Here is a 15,272-nt window from a genome sequence, read left to right as displayed (position 1 = left end):
CCAGGAACTGACATTAATAAGTGTTACTGAGTGTAAAGTTTTTATTTGAATTTCTCTACTTTTTCCATTAATAACCTTTTCCAGCTAATCCAGAGTATTATTCCTGCTTCTTGTGTCTCCCCAGTCTTTCTTCAAATTTCTTACTTTTTGATTTGTGTGGTTGCACATGCAGAGATCTGCTTTTATTTGGGTTCCAGGGATCAACCTTGGGTCATCAGGCCCAAATTATTGGCAGTGAGTGACTACTTTACCTGCTGGTCCATCTTGCTAGCTCTGTTTCCTTGTCTGTCTGTCAATTGTGAGTGTGTGTCTGTGCCTATGGGTGTGCCATGGCACAGGAACAGGAGCAGATTGTAAGTGCCAGTGTTTTCTTACTGGGGCCAATATCATCTGATATGGTTGTGAGGAATTAAATCAGGCTGGTTGGAGGGGCCATGGCACAACTGAGGCTGTGACAATTTTATTGAGAACAATCAGACTTTTTTTTTTTTTTTTGTTTTTTTTTTTTGGTTTTTCGAGACAGGGTTTCTCTGTGTAGCTTTGGAGCCTATCCTGGCACTTGCTCTGGAGACCAGGCTGGCCTCAAACTCACAGAGATCCGCCTGCCTCTGCTTCCTGAGTGCTGGGATTAAAGGCGTGCGCCACCAACGCCCGTCGAGAACAATCAGACTTCTTATACCTTTATCAGAAACAGAATATAATGACAATTGCCAGGGTATGATGAAATTTGCAAGCTATACAGGATACACAAGATTAATGTCTGAGACCAGTTGTCCTGTTAAGTTTCCATGCTTCCTTGACTTCTGAGGGAACAGAAACACAAAGTGGCCTGAATGCTTCACTGTCTGAGGGAGTGTGCCAGTCTCTCAGGAACTGGAAGGCACAGGGTGCCCCAGGAGCCATAGACTCTAACCTGAAAACATATGATGAATGCCTCTCCAGGCCAACTCCATGGTTCCCTGCAGCAGGTGTGTTTTTTTGTTGAGCCATTTTGCTGGCCCTTTGCTTGTTTTTTTGTTACATTGACAGCCTTGACTAATGCTGGCCCAAGTACTCTGTAGCCTCTTCCCCAGCCCGGTTCGTATTTTTATTTTTATTTTTTTATTTTTTTTGTGATTAGTTAAATCTGTAACTGCATACCATTTTGAAAGTTACTCAGACCCATTGATAGGCCTGTATTACAAATATTTGAAAGTGCACACTTTTATTCGAGGAAGTTAAAATTACAGGTTTTGGCCAATAGTGGGAGAGATCAATCTGTATGCTGCCAGCATTTCTTTATATAGCAAGTTTAATGTTTGCATTTATTTTCCTTTGTGTGTGTTTAGTGTGTATGTGTGTTTATATATGTGTGTAAGCCAGAATTTGATGTTGGGTGTCTTCCTCAATCATCCAACTTTACTTACTGAGGCAGAGTCTCTAAGTTAAACTCAGATCTTGCTAGTTTGGTTAATCTAGCTAGCTTGCTCTGATCCCAGCAGCCCTATCCTGCCTCTGTGTTGGGATTATTGGTGGGTTGCCATGCTCACCCAGCATCTGTTTGGGTGCTAGGGATCTGAACTCTGCTTCTCAAGTTGGTGCAGCAAATAATTTTACCTGCTGAGCCATCTACTTTGGCCACATTATTTTTTTGGGGTGGGTGGGTGCGTTGGTTGGAGACAGGGTTTCTCTGTGGCTTTGGAGGCTGCCCTGGAACTAGCTCTTGTAGACCAGCTGATCTTGAACTCACAGAGATCCGCCTGCCTCTGCCTCCTGAGTGCTGGGATTAAGGGCGTGTGCCACCCACCATCCGGCAGCCACATTCTTGAAAAATAAAAATTCCCTAATGTTGGTGTACTCTTTAAAAAATATAAACAGAAAGGATGCTGTCACTAGAAAAGAGTTAATATGTGTGAAATTTTTCTGGGCATAGTGACGCATGCCTTTGACCCCAGCAGTTGGGAGGCAGAGGCAGGCATGTCTTAAGTTCAAGGCTAGCCTGTTTTACTGAGTGAGTTCTAGGACAGCCCAGGGTACACAGAGAAACCCTGGCTCGAGATAAATAAATAAAAACTAGGTAAATAGAGCCTTCTCATATTGAACTCATATTGGCTCAGTGGCTAAGAACACTTATTGCTCTTACAGAGGACCTAGGTTGGTTCCCAGTTCCCAGTACCCACATAGTGAATCACAACCATCCCTAACTTTAGTTAGGGAATCTGACATGCACCAGACACTCACATGGTGGCTATACACACATTCAGGCAAAACACTCATAAAATAAATTACAAAAGCAATGCACATGATTTTAAAAGGTAGTAGTATTTGCCAGGCATGGTGGCACATGCCTTTAGGCATTCATGAGACAGAGGTAGGCAGATCTCTGTGAGGCCATCCTGGTCTACATAGTGAGACCTCAAAAGAAAAACAATAGTACTGAATTCAATTAGTGTATTTTAATTTTTGTTTTCTTTCTACTTTTGGGGGCTAGGTGATGGTATAAAAGGCATATAGACTACCAAGTGTCATACTTCCTGATCTTTAGACTCCTTCCCCCTGGTGACATTCCAGTGATATCATATTACAGAGAAAAACAAACAAACAAAAAACCAAGACAACAAACAGGAGAATCAAGATGCAGACATGATTTAAGTTACCTGTCAGTTGACTCTAAAGTTGGTTATCCTGGGCTGCCTCAGTAGGCCCCAATAATTACACTTTTCCTTAAAAAACAGAGCTTTTTCCTGACCAAGGGTAAAAAGGATGTCAAAGTCAAAGCATGGGAGAAAAGGCTTTAGTTGTTCCGGCTTTACAGACATAGGAGGCAATGAGTCAAGAAATGTGGGCAGTGTCTTGATATCAATGGTGGCCTGTGTAGACAGAGCCTCACTCAGTACTTGCACAGATTCGGCCACCGTGACAAATCATGAATTCTCCAGGACATCATCCTGGGCACTGGAGTCCCAGGATCTGGCTTTGGTGCTTGGCTTTCTCTGCTGATCTCAATCTCTTAAATTTGCCATGGCCCCTTGCTCCACCTTCATTTTGTGTTCTGTATGATAATTTGTTGACGCAAACTGTTGCCTTGTCCCTGCTGTGACTTTCAAGTTCTATTATTGAGATAAAAATGAGCTGACTCTTGCAAAATGAAAGAAACGTTTAGTCACTGTAATGGCTAACAGCATGTCACTGTGGTTTTAATTTGCATTTATCAAATGTGTTATGCAAATACTTTGTCCCAGTCCCACCACATACATATTTTAACGTTTGACGAGTAACTCTTATTTGTGTTCCTCTCTTGGTGAGATGACTTAAATGAGGCTCTTGGGCTACCAGGACTTCCTGCATTTTTGCATGTCTTTTTAAGGCTGTGGAGAAGCAAACTTCTGTTGTCAGTATCTCCTGTGCTCTGTCTCCTTCCTCAGTGTCAGTCACCGGCCAATGGGCCAAAAGGGGTTGGACATTTCCCATGTGTCTGGCTGGGTGATCTAGATGGAGGAAAAAGTAAAATCCTGAAACATTACAAAGTCTAATTGTTATCTGTCGGCACTTTTTGTATGCTTGTGTTTGTCTGAAGAGGCCAGAGGTGTCAATTGGATCCCCATGGAGCTGGAGTTGTAGGCAGTTGTGAGCTGCCAGACATGGTTCTGGGAATCAAACTCCTGCCTTCTGGAACAGCAGTTTGCTCTCTTAACCACCGAGCCAACTTCTGATCTTCCGGCCTTTATTTCTCAAGTGTAGGGAATCACAGGCCACTCCCATGTTTATGCTGTGCTGGAATCAGACCCAGGACCTTGTGATCGCATCACCTACACTGCATCCTCAGCCCTAACACCTAGTGTTTGAAAGTCCATCTCATAGCAAAGGTTAGAAAAATCGACAATCCACTCCTGTTCTTTGTATTAAAACTAGGGATCTAGAGCCGGATGTTGGTGGCGCACGCCTTTAATCCCAGCACTCGGGAGGCAGATGCAGGCGGATCTCTGTGAGTTCGAGGCCAACCTGGTCTCCAGAGGGAGTGCCAGGATAGGCTCCAAAGCTACACAGAGAAACCCTGTCTCAAAAAACCAAAACCAACCAACCAAAGAACAAAAAAACAGGGATCTGATGTATCTACTTCATGCTAAGTAGCTCACAGCAGCTCGAATTTAAGGCAGTTTTCCCTTTATGTTTCCTAACTATTGATTGGTTCAGAATGTTCTCTGTCTCATCTTGGGTTTCATATTTCTTCCCTCCTTTCTCATAGAAACGTGTTTTTCTTGAGATCTTTTAGTTTCATTCTTTTAACTTTGTCAGTTGCAATATTTTTGATTTTACCTTTTTAAAGAGACAAATGCTTGTCTAGGTCAACTCTAGAGTTTGTTTTTATTGCTGTGATGAAACACTGACCACAAGCAATTTAGAGGAGGAAAGGGTTTATTTCATCTTGTGTTTCCAGGTCCCGGTAGATCATAAAGGGAAGTCCAGAAAGGAACCTGAAGCAGAAACCCTGGAGCAAATGCTTGCAGACTTGCTTCAGGCTCATGCTTAGCTAGCTCTCTTAACATACTCAGGATTACCTGCCTCAGGACGGCACTGCCCACAATGGGCTGAGTCCCCATCTTGGTTAATTATCAAAGTAATCTCCCACAGACATGCCCACACACCAATCTGATCCCGGCAGTTTCTCAACTGATGCTGTCTTCTCAGATGACTCTAGATTTTGCCAAGTTACAGTCAAGGTGAACCAGGACAAGATCTGTTAGCATATATAAGACTCTTCCATGTTGTAAAGATTGTCACAGATACAAAGCAAGTTTAGTCAGTCTTAGTCATTTAAACATTTTATTATTTTTAAAATTTAAGCTTTAAAAAATTTAATTTTGGTGCCGGGCGTTGGTGGTGCACGCCTTTAATCCCAGCACTTGGGAGGCAGAGGCAGGCAGATCTCTGTGAGTTCGAGGCCAGTCTGGTCTACAGAGCTAGTGCCATGACAGCCTCCAAAGCTACACAGAAACACCCTGTCTCGAAAACCCAAAAACAACAACAAACAAACAAAAAAAGTTGCTGTGATTATGGTATGGCGTCTCCTCTATATAGAAACCCTTAACTAAGATAGGAAGTCACCACAACATGAGGAACTGTATTAAAGGGTCACAGTGTTAGGAAGGTTGAGAAATCACTGGATTACAGGCATGAGCCACCACTGCCCAGCTATTTTTTGTGCAGTCAGCCACACTTGCCATGTGTCCATGACTACACTGGCCATGTTTTATCCAGAAGACAATATTTTACCGCACTCTTTCCTATTCCTCGAGTCTTAGAATCCTTCCATTCCCCCTCCTGTGTTGTCTCCTGGGCCTTGGAAGGGGTGATGTCAATGTCTTAAATAGGAGCAGATGAGTCTCTGCATTAACTGTCTCCCATTGCAGAAAGAAGCTTTTCTGACTGAGAGGTAGAAAGCAGTTTGGCTGCATGTCCACTCAGCATAGTAAGTTCTCTAGGGTCTATGGCCTCCTCCTGCCATGAATTTTCTGTTTGTAGTACTGGTTATATATTCATTCCCAAGGAAAGGACCGCATATCCAATCAGTTAGGAGGTGGTTGTCCCCCAGACACTCATACCATTATTGCACCTGTGGGAACATCTTGTCTGTCAGGCCAGGATTGCTCATATCTAAGGTTCACTAGACTGTTAATGCCTTTTCTCCCCCAGCAGTCTGCATAACACCTTCCAGTACCATGAAGGCTAGTCAGAGGGGAGGAAGCTGCAGTGCCAACTTGATTTATCTGTGTCTTTAGCAATGGGGACCTTTTTATCTAGTTCTGGTAGGTGATCAAGAGCAATGGCAATAGCTTCCATTTTTATCTTTTTGTTGAGACAAGAATCTGTGTAACTTTATTTGTTCTGAAACTCACTATAGAGACCAGGCTGGCTTCTATCTCATACAGGTCCATCTGCTTCTGCCTCCCGAGTTCTGGGATTAAAAGCGTGAGCCATCGTGTCCCGCAACTTCCGTCATTTTGAAAGCCTCTGAGATCTCCTGGCCAACAGCTAATAGGCAGGCATCCCACACCTGCGCTGGGAGTCTTGTTTCATGACCTATGGTTTCTGGGAGCAGGGTTATCCAGGATGCCAGCCACAAGGCTCTGTAAGAAACAAAGCCTGCTGCCTCCAGGGGGCACACACCTGTCGTCCCAGTGCTCGGAAGGTAGAGGTTGGAGAATTAGGAATTCTAGGCCAGCCTAGGCTACATAGTGAGTCAAGACCAACCCGGGCTACATGAGACCCTGTCTCAAGGCAAACAAATGAATTAAATAGTGCATGATGCTCTGTGGGCAGGAATGCTGTGTTTGGTTGAGGAGAGCGTGTAATGCGCACCATGGTCTCTTTTCTCTAACGTCTATTTAAAAACGAGTAACTCCCTCCCTCTAGCTTCATATTAATTACTGAAGTACTCTACTACAGTAATGAAATGAGTCTAGCAGATTGCGGGGCCGCATTCTTCCAAAGGGAGTGGAAGGTGGGGATGTAGCTCACTGGATCTCGTGCTTGCCCAGCATGTGTGGTCTTCACTACTGGCACTGCACCAAACCGGATGTGGAGGAGCAAGCCTGCCTGCAGTCTCAGGTCCTAGTAGGTGGAAACTGCATGATCAGGAGTTTGAAGTTACTGTCAGCTACGTAACAAGCTGGGGGCTAGTCTGGGTTTCAGACAAATGAACCAGCCAACTAACCAACCAATGTAGGGACTACAGGATAGCATGGTGTAATTTGGAATAGTGAGGAAATGCATCATGAATATTTGTTAGGACAGAAAGCAAATGCGGCATTGTAACCGGGACTTTTGTTAACTTGGTCTTATCTTTATTCACTGAGTGTTTTGGACTCTCCCGTTGTGACTGTGGGTTGTCTGTGGTAACAGAAGCTCTACATAAGAAATGAGGGGGATTTCTAAGTCTCAGAAGGGGAATTCTTGAATGAAAGCTTGTTGACACATCAGACACCGTGTCAACTAATGAGTACCTTACTGAGAAAAGACTCATTTTGATGTGCTAATAACCACAGGTTTCTTAGCCCAAACACTCTTGCAGAGATTATTAATGCCACCCTAAAGGGCCTCTTTGGAGAGCTTTTACCTAAGGCAGACAACATGTCCCTTACACTCCTTGCTCCTAAGAGTCCAGTGTCACAGAGAAAGACTTGGTTTTAAAAAGACATCTGTGTTGGTCAGCTCATGGCATATTTCCAATGAGCTGGTAATGAACACATCTCTACCTCATTAGAGAAGACAAAGAAACTGACCAGGGAGCTGTAGGGCTCGCCACCCTCATCTGAGGGTTGGCATATCCACAAGTCATAAAGCAGAGGCCAACACCCAGCCTTTCAGACAGCCCAAGCCAAGCTAATGAATTCTCTAAAGATGTTCAAGGTGTCTTCAGGAAATGTGCATCACTGCAGGACAAGTGAAAATTATTCTGAAAAATGATTTCAAAACAAGAGGCTGCTGACAACATTCTTCTTGCCTGCTCTTAGAGGCTCTATCTTTTGTGCTTTGGAATAGGAAAATACCAGGGGGATGCGGCTAGGTGTTGAAGGGTTTTTTCTGGATTCCTCCTTTTTGTACTGGTAGGACATGGTTGCCTGCCAGAGAGACGTACAAAATTAGCTTTTCCCCAAAGTCACGTCTAATGACTGGAGACATACAACAGTGATTTCATCAAGCAATCTGTAAAAGTAAAGAGGGAGGAGAGAGTGCTGGAGGGAGTGAGGGAGGGAGTGCTAGAGGGAGATAGAGAGAGAGAGAGAGACTTAACAACAGAGATACTTGACATAAGGCAAGAAACAGCCCTTCACTGGGGTGACACTGGGGATAGGACCAAGAAAGCTACTATGTCAGCAGGTGAGAGAAAATTTTGCTATCTGTGTACAGCAAGACCCCGTGGGTTCTCATGGCCCAGCAGAGCCTGGAATGTCTCAATAGTCCAGTCCTAGTAGAATTTAACAAAGGCTCTTCAGTAAAACTTTGTGTGTGTGTGTGTGTGTGTGTGTGTGTGAGAGAGAGAGAGAGAGAGAGAGAGAGAGAGAGAGAGAGAGAGAGAGCAAGTACTTGTGGAAGCCAAAGGACAATCTTGGGTGTCATTCTTCAAGAGCTTTCTTTTTGAGACAAGATCTCTTATTGGCCTGGGACTGGCTAAGTAGACTAGGCTGGTGGGCCAACAAGCTACACCATCCCCTGTCTCTGCCTCTCCACCTCTGAGATTACAGGCTTTGTGCTGGCTTTTTGTATGTGGGGTTTTGGGGCTGAACTAAGGTTCAATCTACACTGTGTTTCGAGCACGTTACTGACAGTGCTGCTTTCCCACTCCTGCACTAGGCTTTTTGAAAGGACTGTAGTTCTCTAACATTTGATTCTCTTAATTTGTATATTTGAGACAGGTTCTCACTATGTAGCCCTGGCTAGCCTGGAACTCAACATGTAGGCTAGGCTGACATTGGATTCACAGAGCTCTGCCTGCTTCTGCCTGTTTACTGACATTTAAGGTGTGCATCACCATGCCTAGCTGATTCTCATAGTTTTATATAGCAATTTAGAAAAATAATTTATTGTAGGAAGACATTTCTTTCCTGACTGCCTGGTTCCAAATAACCATCTCAGAGGCTGAATATTACTTATAAATGCTTGGCCAATAGCTCAGGCTTATTACTAACTAGTTCTTTAAGTTAACCCATATTCTTTATTTACACTCTGCAACATGGTGGTACCTTTATCAGCATGACATGTTGTTCATCTCCTGATCTCTCTGTCTGGCTGGCAACTCCTGACTCCACCCTTTTCTTTCCCATCATCCTTAGTTTTGGTTGTCCTGCCTATACTTGCTGCCTGGCTACTAGCCAATCAGCATTTCATTAAACCAATTCAAGTAACAAATCTTTACAGTGTACAGGAGGATTATTCCACAGCATTTCCCCCTTTTTGTCTAATTAAAAAGGATGGTTTTAACATAGTAAGATTATATACAATAAAAAGTTATCAAGTAAGAATTACTGCTATAATATCCAGCCTATTTGTATTTGGCAAAATTAGGGAAAATACTCTATTATCTATCTTAGCTTTGTGAGTCCAAATTATCTTTGTACCTAATTTATCTTTTATCATAAAGAAAACTATAGCTATAGAGTCTTCAACTCCATCAAAGACCCCAGAAGGGTGAAATGTTACCTAATGACAGGGACCTCAAGCTGTCTGAACAGTCACCCAAAATTCCTCTGCAACATAGGGGCATCCAACTCTGGCCTAAAGGTCTTGTGTATCTGACAGACTTTCCTGTGAAGCAGAGAATTTTGAAGAGCTGTTCTATGTTGTTTTGGCAAAGCTCAGCTATCGCCTTTCTTGTGTCCCACTAGTCCAGTTTGGACTGTAACTGTCAGCAATTGAGGCAAGGGCAATTTCTTTGCCCCCATGACTAGCTGTTGCCAAAAAGAAAACAAACTCCATACGGATTTTCTTCGAAGCCCATCATCCTCTCTGAAGTAGATTGGTGCTTCTAGGAGCAGACATGCCTCACTGTCATGAAGAGCCTTAGGTTATTAAATGTATTAAATGCTATATTCTGTTGGTCTTTGAAGTGTTTGAAGACCATCTATCTGAATAGCTCTGTATATGACCTTGAAAATATACCTAACATGACTATAAGTTTGAGTATTATATATCACTATTTTTTTTAGTCTAAACACTGCTTTTACTGGGACACTCAAAGCCAAGGTATGGGAGGGAGAACTCAGAGTGAAATGGGAAAGAGTGTGAAGTGGCCCAAGGCAACACATTTCCATGATGGGCACTGCTTCATGACCAACCTTGAAGGGTGTGTCTTCGGGATGCTTGGGAGGTCTCCCCACACTGTGCTACCGGGGATGAACAATGCCTTGCTGCAATTCATGGGGATAGAGGTTAGGAGAATCACTGCCTGCCTGTCTCCTATCCCCGCTTCACTGAAGTTTCTTTCCCCTGTTAGTATTAGTTTCCTCACCAGGCTTGGTTTGGGTGGCCCCATAGAATGCCAGATGTCATGACCTGTAGTGGGGCATTCCAGAGAAGATTTGGGAAGAGAAACTCTAGGCATATGGATGGTGAAGGCCAGAGAGAGAGTCTGACGTAGTGCATCGATGTGTCCAGTACCTTCTAGCACTGAGATATCTTTCCCATGGCCTGGCCCTGGAAAATGTGGAAGACCCAGGGAGAAAACATGGCTTTCATGGAACAGGCATGAGAGTTTCCTTCTGGGGATTGATAGGAGAAGAGCTTTCTAATTAAGTCCAGTCTATGGTTCCATCTTCTCATCTGGCTAAATGGCAGAAACCAGTAATCCCTGGAAGGTGAGGGCACCAGATTTTGAAGAATCCACGATGGTGTCAGAGCTTCATGTGGGCTTCCTCACCACTTCCTGTCTCCATCTGAATTTTCACCTGCCCCAGAGATGACCTGGTCTTGGGCAACAGAGTTTTGGGTTAAAGAATCCAGGAAAGGGAGCTAAAGTCCCTGACCAGGAGCAAGAGGACCAGCTATCTGTCCATATGTCTGCCCACTGTTGGCCTGAGGCATTGGGAACTCTTGGCATGCGCTGATGAGTTTTTGGTGTTGTATGAGATGATTGGATCTCATGAACTGTTGGCCACACACTTTGCATTTATGAGGTCGATCTTTGGTGTGGATCAGTCTCTGTTGTCCAAGCTCATCAGAATGGAAGAAAGACCATGTACAGCCCTCCCACTCACAGAGGAAGGGCTTCTCGCCTGTGTGTTTGCATTGATGACTCCCGAGGTGAGAGCGCTTGGTATAAGCTTTTCCACAGTTGCTGTACAAGCAGAGGTAAGTAAGGCCTTGAAACTGGAGATGGCTTCCCAGGTGCCCTTCCTGGAACACTGGGGTTCTCTGTCCCCTGTGGAGCAGGTGTAGGCTGCTCATGTTCAAAAGGTTCTTCCTGGCCATTTGACTGGGTCACAAGTGAGTCCTGGGATTCTAAAGTTGGCAATGGCTGGAGCCTAGCTGGGGGCATCCCAAAGTTGCAGTGATTTAAGTGCAACATCTGAACCATGGAGGGAGGCATGGCGTGGGTCCCAGCAGAAGGCGTGCCTGGAACCAACAATATTCTTGTGGTAGCAGGTAGTGTTGAGGGGACAGAATAAGGCAGTGGTGGGGCACTGCTGTGGGCCATTCCTGGGACCCCATTGGAAGCTGAGCCTGGCAGGCCACTGTGAAGCATCAGATTCTCAGTGAAGGCTATGGTCACTCCCAGAGTACCTGGACTCTCTAAGGGCATCATGTGGGATCTTGTGTCCATCATCCTCCCTGGTTGGTGGTTGGATGGTAGCTGACAACACATCTGGGAAGGTGTAGAGTTAGTTGGGAGGAGTACCTCGCACCAGGCTCAGGTAGTGGCATAATGATCCATGACTCCCCTTCACTCTGTTCAGCCTGGATAACATGTAAGGCCTGGACATATTTGGTAAGTGTTGAGTGGCCAGTGGCTGCTGAACTCCATTGTGTCCAGAAGGCACCGATATATGCAACATTGATGTTGATGTCTCATTATCTGTGGGAGACTGGTGTGCAGCCTGCCACCTATCTTCTGGCTCCATGTGGGTCCAGGCCCAACTTCAGACCAGAGGGGAGGCTGGCCCAGCTGGTGCCATCATAGGCAAGTGTCCCAATGCTGTATATCACTATTAATTTGTATTTTTTACTTATAGGTTACATTTTTAAATGAGCTGCATACGCACAATACCCCAAACAAGAGTAGAAATATACATACAGTATAACAAAATTAACTTTAAATTTGTATCAATAAACTAAAATCCATACCAATGAAAAATATTTTGAGATTAACAGTTGTCCTTTGGATTAAAGTAGATTCAACAAACTGCCCTTTCCTCATCATTTCTATATTATATCCCTCTTTCTTCTTTTAGAAAGAGATCTCTGAATTTAACTCCTATGTTTAGCCCCTCCCCCTTTTTTTACTATGACTAATAGAATTTGTAACCAGTCCCCCAAACAAAGGCAAATATCCATAATCCATTTTTTTTTGAAATGTGGACATAGTTCTCTAAACTATTTCTTCTTGATTGGGGGCACTAGTAATCTTTGGGGGACCCTGAGAAAATTTAGGATTATGGTCAAGTCCTGACTGGAGTATTCTGTGTGGCTGGATCAATAGCAGCCTTGAAGCTGTTCTAGATGGAAAACTCCTAGGAAATTGCAACAGAGGCATTTTGGAATTCTGGATCACCTAGGCCATTTGTTTTCATTGGTGTCTGTTCCCCTCATTCTGAAAATACATAAAATTTAAAAAGTAATATGCATATCTACATAAATACAAGTCTAGACTGTTCATTGTACACAAGTTAGGCAAAGACAATTTTTTGTTATATGTTTGAGCAGGTAAAATATATATCACATGTCTTGCAGTTCTTTTAGGTTTATTTTTTTATGTCTGCTGTTAGGATTTGGGGGGTGGTCTTTCTTTATCAAACCTGATCATTTTTAACTCTGAATGAATCCACAGTCTTTTTTTTTCCTGTGGAAAAACCTCTCCCCCAAAGTAACACACCTTTTGACTTAAAATTTGAAGACAAGATATTTTAAAAATATATGGATTGGTTGAATCTAAAAGTTTCCATAATCCAAGGTCTCTTAGCAGCCAAAAAATTTAAAGACAATACAATAATATACATAATCCAGACTCTCTATGTATTTTCCATGGCTTATTTCCTTTATGTTACTTTATTTCCCTTTTAAGGACTTTATTATTTTTAAACTATATTTTTAAATCTAAGACTATATATACTCTTTTTCTTCTCTTTCTATGCACATTTTCAAACACACCGTGACCATTTTTAGAGTCTCTTCTTTTGTCTGAATCTGTCCTTAACTGCATATTTGTAACCTTTTCTGTATGCCTGAGCAACCCCCCCCCAAAAGCAAATCAAAACAATAACAAAAAACTACTGTATAACTTAGATCACAGCGTGTTGGCGGCTGGCTCCTCCCGCTCGGTTCCCCGAGGGTCTAGTTTCATGTCCAAGCATGTTTCCTGCCAGATCTGGGAGCCATGTTTACCACCCCAACTCTGGGAAGTTTCTGGGTCCATGCTGCCACCAAGTAGCATGCTGCTCGCTGCTCATAAACCCCATTTAAGTGATAGCAGGACCTCTGAAAAGAGCTGCAAGGTTTTTGCCACAAACACTGAGTCAGAAAGCCGAGCCTCGCCATCAGCAAACAGAGTCCACCTGAGAAAATGCTGCTGCCAAGAAGCCATACTTGAATCTATTCTTTTGTGTTTAAAATCCTACTTTTTAAAGCTTTTGTCAGGTTTTACATGGAAATTTTGGCCCCATGTTGGAACACTGTATGCATTCGGACATTTCTCTCCCAATTGCCTGTTCCCATTTACCCAGTGGTCACTTCCCAAATAATTGACTTGAAGCTGAATATTACTTATAAATGCTTGGTCAATAGCTCAGGCTTATTACTAACTAGATCGTACATTTTAAATTAACCCATATTCCTTATTTACACTCTGCCATGTGGCGGTACCTTTATTAGCATGGCAGGATCATCTCCTACTCCCTCTGCGTCTGGCTGGTGACTCCTGACTCCAGCTTTCTTCTTCCCATCATCCTTAGTTTGGCTGTCCCACCTACACTTCCTTCCTGGCTACTGGCCAATCAGTGTTTTATTAAACCAATTTGAGCGGCAAATCTTTACAGCGTACAAGAGGGTGATTCCACAGCAGTATATCGTTTGCCTTGGGGGTGAGTGTAGTGGGCATGCCTCTATTGAGAGCCAGCAGTCAAAAGCTGAGGACAGATGGATGGATGGTCCCCCTTCACCAATCCCCAGGAACACATTACCCACTGTTGTAAAAGGTAAAAAGAGGATTTGGCAGTTGCAGGAGACTGAATGTAATCTGGAGAACATGCTGGTGACTGATTGCTTATTCCATGGGACAAGTCAAAAGCCGTCTTTGCTTGATGTCCTGTGGCTGCTATGAGATTCAGATAGTACTGACATTGCCTAGTAAGATTGTCCAGGTGTTGTAGGGGATCTAGTCCTCCTTTCTATGCTAATATAGCTGATAGACCTCCCCATCAGCCTTTCTATGCTAACACTGCTCTCACCGCCCCCCTTGCTCCAGCCACTCTTTCCTTGAGGGCGCTCTGGTCTAGCCAGAAGGCAGCCCTGCCTAGCATATGCTCTGTCTCATCCCTTCCCCACCTGCCATCTTGTGTATCTCAAGCTTTAGTCTGACACACAGGCACTCTCTCTGTCCCCCCTTAGAGGAGGGTGGCTGTGTCATAGGCCCCCATGCCCGTGTGTCTCCTCATCATAGGGCTTCCCTCATAGATATGTGATGTGTCTCTCTTCACACAGCTGTTTTCACAACCCAGAGTAGCAATGGGTCTATCTACTTTGTGATTCCAGCATTGGGGCTCCCCCTAAGGTCTGGTGTGAGACAAGTGGAGGGTTAAGTTTAGAAACTGTGCTCTCTCACTAATTGACCTCAGTCCATTAAATATATATATATACACACACATATATATGATTTAATATATTACATATACACACATACATATATATGTCATATATGTTGTTAATATATTACATATACACATATACATATATATGTCATATATATTATTTAATATATCTTACATACACACATACAAATATATATATATATACACATATATATATTTAACGGACTGAGGATCAATCAGTAAGTTGCTTGTTTTGAAAGAGCAGGGTCTTGAGCTTGATCCCCAGAGCCCACATGAAAAAAGCCAGGCATGTTGGTTTTCACTTGTAATCCCAGAACTTGGGAGGTGGAGACAGGAGGATTTCAGGGGCTTACTCAGCCTGCTTGGCTAGCTCCAGACCAGTGAGAGACCCTGTCTCAGAAAGGGGTAGCATGGGGCTGAAAGGTGGCTCAGTAGTTAAGAGGACATACTGCTCTTGCCAAGGACTCAAGTTCCATTTTCAGTATTTATGTCAGATGGCTCACAGTTGCTTGTAACTCAAGCTCCAAGACATCTAATACCACAAGCACCTGCACTCATGTGTGCAACACCCCCCCATACACATGGATATGCATAATTACAAATAATGCAAATGAATCTTAAAAAGTAAAGTGGATGGTACCAGAAGAACAACTAGCAAGGTGATACTCAGGCCTCTATGAACACTAGGAACACTGTACACATACACACACACACACACTTTGAGGCCAGCCACTATGTGTGGTATGAAAGTGC

At 43.6% G+C, this 15,272-nt stretch overlaps 1 pseudogene; it reads right to left on the bottom strand.

Annotated features, from left to right (window-relative positions):
- Window positions 1–10,474: 10,474 nt before the first annotated feature.
- Window positions 10,475–11,597, bottom strand: LOC100768216 (annotated as a pseudogene).
- Between the last annotated feature and the right edge of the window lie 3,675 nt (window positions 11,598–15,272).

Source organism: Cricetulus griseus, chromosome 8, assembly GCF_003668045.3.
Source record: "Cricetulus griseus strain 17A/GY chromosome 8, alternate assembly CriGri-PICRH-1.0, whole genome shotgun sequence".
Classification (NCBI taxonomy): Eukaryota; Metazoa; Chordata; class Mammalia; order Rodentia; family Cricetidae; genus Cricetulus; species Cricetulus griseus.
The sequence above is the reverse complement of the archived record's forward strand: the minus strand, read 5'-3'. Positions and strand labels throughout refer to the sequence as shown.